Genomic DNA, 5,922 nt, shown 5'->3' on the forward strand with positions numbered 1-5,922 from the left:
GAGGAAACCCAGTCGAGATTTTGATCTGCGGTGGAGTGTCAGATGCTAATACCAGTGGATAGAGGCTCTACTCTGGGGTATTAACTCAAACATGGAGGCCTAATGCCTCGGGATAAAGTGTTCAGCCTCACTTACAGGGGCACCGGCACTCCCGCAGGATCATGCAGGGGCCTGGGCGTCTGGATTCAATTACCACAGACTCGTCTTGGGCATCTCCATGCCAATGGAGCGACTGGATGCGTCTGATGCATGCTTGGAGACAGAATTAACAGCCTTAAAGGCGAGCTGAACTCAAGAACCAATTTCTCTTGTTGAAAACGGTATTAGTCAGAAACATTTATTCCATTGCTAGAATTTTCTTAAGCGGAAGTAGCTTAATTTTGGTCATAAAGTCAGTATCGTCCAAAACTGAGTTTGTCATGATCTACTTGAGGGTTGGGTTGGGTTTTGATTTTGCCAATGTCCATTTGCCCATTGACATGGGATGAACAGCTGCGTAAATTGCACTCTATCCAATGGCACAGACTGAGACCTTTCCAGCAGTAAGCAGCAGCCCAGAAATCATTTACATAAGACAAAATGTTGCGCATTTTGTAACTTGAGAAATACTGCCCCAGAAACCTTAGTTAGATGTAAAATTGCACGACTAAAACCTCCTCGTCAAAATTCGTTACAGATTTGAGTTATCTTAGATTCATTTTGACTATTTTGAGGAAGTGATACTGCCTTCAGTCATATGGTGTCTCATGGGGGACAAAAATCAGTAACTGCCACATTGAACCACACCCTCCAAGACTGAAATATATTTTTTCTTATTGAGCAACAGCAGGACCGTAATTATAATATATATTGGGGGGACACATATGCTCAAAATGCCCCCCCCCCCATATATTGATATAAAAAAAGTTTTAAATAAATAAATGCTATGCTAAGACAGGCAACCACGCGTTTGAAATAATCATTAGCAAATGTAATCATAACTAAACTAAACAAATTGCCATTAGTATTACTACCGGTTCTCATTTTACGATGTACTGCAGTTTGTCCAAGTGGTGTTGCCGTACCCCAGCAGAAGGCTTTGCTCGACTGCTGTGGGTAGGTACAAACAATGTCGAACACTGTACTGTCTCTATTTTTCATCACTTTCAAATGTAATATGAGTGTTAAGTAGGCTATATCACTGTCGATTGTGATAGTTTTAACATCAACGTCAATACGTCATTTTGCGCTGGAACAGTAATTGTGGAAATAAATAATATTTTGATAAAAAGTGTCAGTAATTGCATGGAGTGGAAACAAACGCTTTTGCTGAAAACGGAACGATTTGCCAGTTAATCAATCAACCATCACTAAAGTTAGCTATCGTAGCCAAGTTACCTGGAAAGTTAATTAGCCACACATTCACCCAGGGACCAACAATGGTGTTCACGGGCGTATTCAACTAACTTTCATGTCTTTATTACCGTATATTTGTCAGAAACCCCACGTGAAGTCTGCGTAAAGTGTCAATCATTTATGTTGCGCTGCATTCACAGTGATGTCATCGTGAGAAAGAGGATGGGTGGCAGTGACCGTCGTCAGTTTTTTGGGCAGCCTCAGAAAAGAACAAAAGTAAGTTGAGAGCAGTGAGAAAATGAGAACCAGTCAGATGGGAGAAGTACACAGTAGTACAACAGATGAATCAATGTTTCTTGATATAATAATCATTGCCATTCAGATCAGAAATGGTTAGTAATCCATTCCTGAACATCATGGCAAGAAATACCACTTGTTTACTGATAATATTTATTTCATGTTCACTCTGGTGTGTTCAGAGTAAAGAGGGAGAGAGAGAGAGAGCATGAGGATGCCAACAGGGCAGGGAGAGCAGGTGAGTGAAAAAAGGAGCACATGTTGATGACTGATCTGATATCGCCGTGTTGGTGTTGTTCCTACGACATAATTCATGTTGGCACAACAGAGGTTAGGTTTAGGCACAGGGTCCACTAAGGATAGGTTTAGGCACAGGGTCCACTGAGGTTAGGTTTAGGCACCGGGCCCACTGAGGTTAGGTTCAGGCACAGGGCCCACTGAGGTTAGGTTCAGGCACAGGGCCCACTGAGGTTAGGTTTAGGCACAGGGCCCACTGAGGTTAGGTTTAGGCACAGGGCCCACTGAAGTTAGGTTTAGGCACAGGGCCCACTGAGGTTAGGTTTAGACACAGGGCCCACTGAGGTTAGGTTTAGACACAGGGCCCACTGAGGTTAGGTTTAGGCACAGGGCCCACTGAGGTTAGGTTTAGACACAGGGCCCACTGAGGTTAGGTTTAGGCACAGGGCCCACTGAGGTTAGGTTTAGACACAGGGCCCACTGAGGTTAGGTTTAGACACAGGGCCCACTGAGGTTAGGTTTAGACACAAGGCCCACTGAGGTTAGGTTTAGACACAGGGCCCACTGAGGTTAGGTTTAGACACAGGGCCCACTGAGGTTAGGTTTAGGCACAGGGCCCACCGAGGTTAGGTTTAGGCACAGGGCCCACCGAGGTTAGGTTTAGGCACAGGGCCCACCGAGGTTAGGTTTAGACACAGGGCCCACCGAGGTTAGGTTTAGACACAGGGCCCACCGAGGTTAGGTTTAGACACAGGGCCCACTGAGGTTAGGTTTAGGCACAGGGCCCACCGAGGTTAGGTTTAGGCACAGGGCCCACCGAGGTTAGGTTTAGGCACAGGGCCCACCGAGGTTAGGTTTAGGCACAGGGCCCACCGAGGTTAGGTTTAGACACAGGGCCCACCGAGGTTAGGTTTAGACACAGGGCCCACTGAGGTTAGGTTTAGGCACAGGGCCCACCGAGGTTAGGTTTAGGCACAGGGCCCACCGAGGTTAGGTTTAGGCACAGGGCCCACCGAGGTTAGGTTTAGGCACAGGGCCCACCGAGGTTAGGTTTAGGCACAGGGCCCACCGAGGTTAGGTTTAGGCACAGGGCCCACCGAGGTTAGGTTTAGGCACAGGGCCCACCGAGGTTAGGTTTAGGCACAGGGCCCACCGAGGTTAGGTTTAGGCACAGGGCCCACCGAGGTTAGGTTTAGGCACAGGGTCCACCGAGGTTAGGTTTAGGCACAGGGCCCACCGAGGTTAGGTTTAGGCACAGGGCCCACCGAGGTTAGGTTTAGGCACAGGGCCCACCGAGGTTAGGTTTAGGCACAGGGCCCACCGAGGTTAGGTTTAGGCACAGGGCCCACCGAGGTTAGGTTTAGGCACAGGGCCCACTGAGGTTAGGTTTAGGCACAGGGCCCACTGAGGTTAGGTTTAGGCACAGGGCCCACCGACGTTAGGTTTAGGCACAGGGTCCACTGAAGTTAGATTTAGGCACAGGGCCCACTGAGGTTAGGTTTAGACACAGGGCCCACTGAGGTTTATTTATTTCATGTTCACTCTGGTGCGTTCAGAGTAAAGAGAGAGATGGGAGAGAGAGAGCACGAGGATGCCGACAGGACAGGGAGAGCAGGTGACATGGAGGTGAGTGAGAAAAGGAGCAAATATTGATGGTTAAGACCGAATAATGACATCACAACAGTCTAATCCTAATGTTAATTTAAAATGAGAGTATGGCTTCTCATGTATATTTCATATAATATAATCAAGCAGGGAGAGGGAGTTTGAAACAACAGACAGACAGACAGACAGACAGACAGACAGACAGACAGACAGACAGACAGACAGACAGACAGACAGACAGACAGACAGACAGACAGACAGACAGACAGACAGACAGACAGACAGACAGACAGACAGACAGACAGACAGACAGACAGACAGACAGACAGACAGACAGACAGACAGACAGACAGACAGACAGACAGACAGACAGACAGACAGAGAGAGAGAGAGAGAGAGAGAGAGAGAGAGAGAGAGAGAGAGAGAGAGAGAGAGAGAGAGAGAGAAGACAGGCAGGCGAAGATGAAGGTGCAGGAGAGGGAGGGAGGGGAGCTTGGACCTCGCCCAAATCAGCCAAATGTGAATGCCATACCTAGTCAAACCTTATCAAATTCTCTACTTTCAGGATTCAAGACTGGCTTTCAAAATTGGAGGAAGGCACCGGAGAAATTTAGTGCATAAAGACAGCCAGTGTCACATGTGCTGTGATGACTCGGATTCAGGAGCCAAAGCCTGTTAATGTGCAACTTTCATGTGAGCTGGAAAGACAGCAGCAACAAGCAAGGAAATCTTATGAAGATTGTTGGGGGTGTGAAGTACTTGGCGCAGCAAGGTCAGGCTTTTCGAGGCGTTGATAAGGAGAGTGGGAATTTCAGCCAGCTTCTAAAGTACAAGGCAGAGGGCGATGCAGAGCTGACCACCTGGCTGAAATGTCACTTTGATTTCATCAGTCCCCAAATGCATTTTTTTAAAGCTAGTGGGCAATAAAATCGTCAAAGAAATTGTGTCGGAAATAACATCAATTCAATTCAGTTCACACTTATCATTGATGTCACCCAGGATATATCAGGAGTTGAACAGGAGTCAATATGTTTGCGCTTTGTAGATGCATATCTAGAACCAAAGGAAGAATTCCTGGGACTCTATGAAGTGTCATCAACGACAGGGCAAAATATAGCCAAGATGGCATGTGATGTGAGGATGCGTCTAGGGCTTCCTCTGTCCCAACTTCCAGGACAAACCTATGATGGTGCCGCAAACATGGCTGGATGATTGCAGGGGGTGCAAGACATTTTAAGGAAAGAACAACCGCTGTGTATGTATTGTCACTGTGGTCCACACTGTGTGAACTTAGTTCTGCAGGCTGCCTGTGTAGCCTCTCCACTATAAGAGATTCAATGGGTCTGGTGCATGAATTGGGGGGCTTCTTTATTCAATCTGGCAAGTTCAAGGTGATTTTCCAGGAAATCGCAAAATCAAGCATGGTTTCACCTCGTTGAAACTAGAGGCTGACTGATTATGATTTTTCAACACCGATACCGATTATTGGAGGACCAAAAAAGCCGATACCGATTAATCGGCCGATTGTTTTATATATATAATAATTGTAATAATGATAATTAGAACAATACTGAATTAACACTTATTTTAACTTAATATAATACATCAATCAAATCTATTTAGTCTCAAATAAATTATGAAACATGTTCAATTTGGTTTAAATAATGCAAAAACAAAGTGTTGAAGAATGTAAAAGTGTAATATCTGCCATGTAAGAAATATATGTGTAAGTAAGTAATATGTGCTATGTAAAAAAGCTAACGTTTAAGTTCCTTGCTCAGAACATGAGAACATATGAAAGCTTTTGGTTCCTTTTAACATGAGTCTTCAATATTCCCAGGTAAGAAGTTTTAGGTTGTAGTTATTATAGGACTATTTCTCTCTATTCCATTTGTATTTCATATACCTTTGACTATTGGATGTTCTAATAGGTACTTTAGTATTGCCAGCCTAATCTCGGGAGTTGATAGGCTTAAAGTCATAAACAGCGCAATGCTTGAAGCACAGCGAAGAGCTGCTGTCAAATGCAGGAAAGTGCTGTTTGAATGAATGCTTACAAGCCTGTTGCTGCCTTCCACCGCTCAGTCAGACTGCTCTATCAAGTCGTAGACTTAATTATAATACAATAACAAACAGAAATATGAGCCTTAGTTCATTAATATGGTCAAATCCAGAAACTATAATTTCGAAAACAAAACGTTTACTCTTTCAGTGAAATACGGAACCGTTCCATATTTTATCTAACGGGTGGCATCCCTAAGTCTAAATATTGCTGTTACATTGAACAACCTTCAATGTTATGTCATAATTATGTACCATTCTGGCAAATGAATTATGGTCTTTGTTAGGAAGAAATGGTCTTCACACAGTTCGCAACGAGACAGGTGGCCCAAACTTCTGCATATACTCTGACTCTGCTTGCACAGAACCCAAGGTAAGTGACACCAT

General features: G+C 45.0%; 1 long non-coding RNA gene across 1 annotated transcript; it reads left to right on the forward strand.

Moving 5' to 3' along the window:
* Positions 1-1,081: 1,081 nt before the first annotated feature.
* On the forward strand, positions 1,082-5,309 carry LOC124047862. Its single transcript, XR_006841135.1, has 4 exons — positions 1,082-1,095; positions 1,536-1,611; positions 1,815-1,870; positions 4,040-5,309. It is a non-coding gene; the product is annotated as an uncharacterized LOC124047862 (long non-coding RNA).
* Positions 5,310-5,922: the final 613 nt, after the last annotated feature.

The sequence above is a fragment of the Oncorhynchus gorbuscha genome, linkage group LG11, assembly GCF_021184085.1.
Source record: "Oncorhynchus gorbuscha isolate QuinsamMale2020 ecotype Even-year linkage group LG11, OgorEven_v1.0, whole genome shotgun sequence".
NCBI classification, from domain to species: domain Eukaryota; kingdom Metazoa; phylum Chordata; class Actinopteri; order Salmoniformes; family Salmonidae; genus Oncorhynchus; species Oncorhynchus gorbuscha.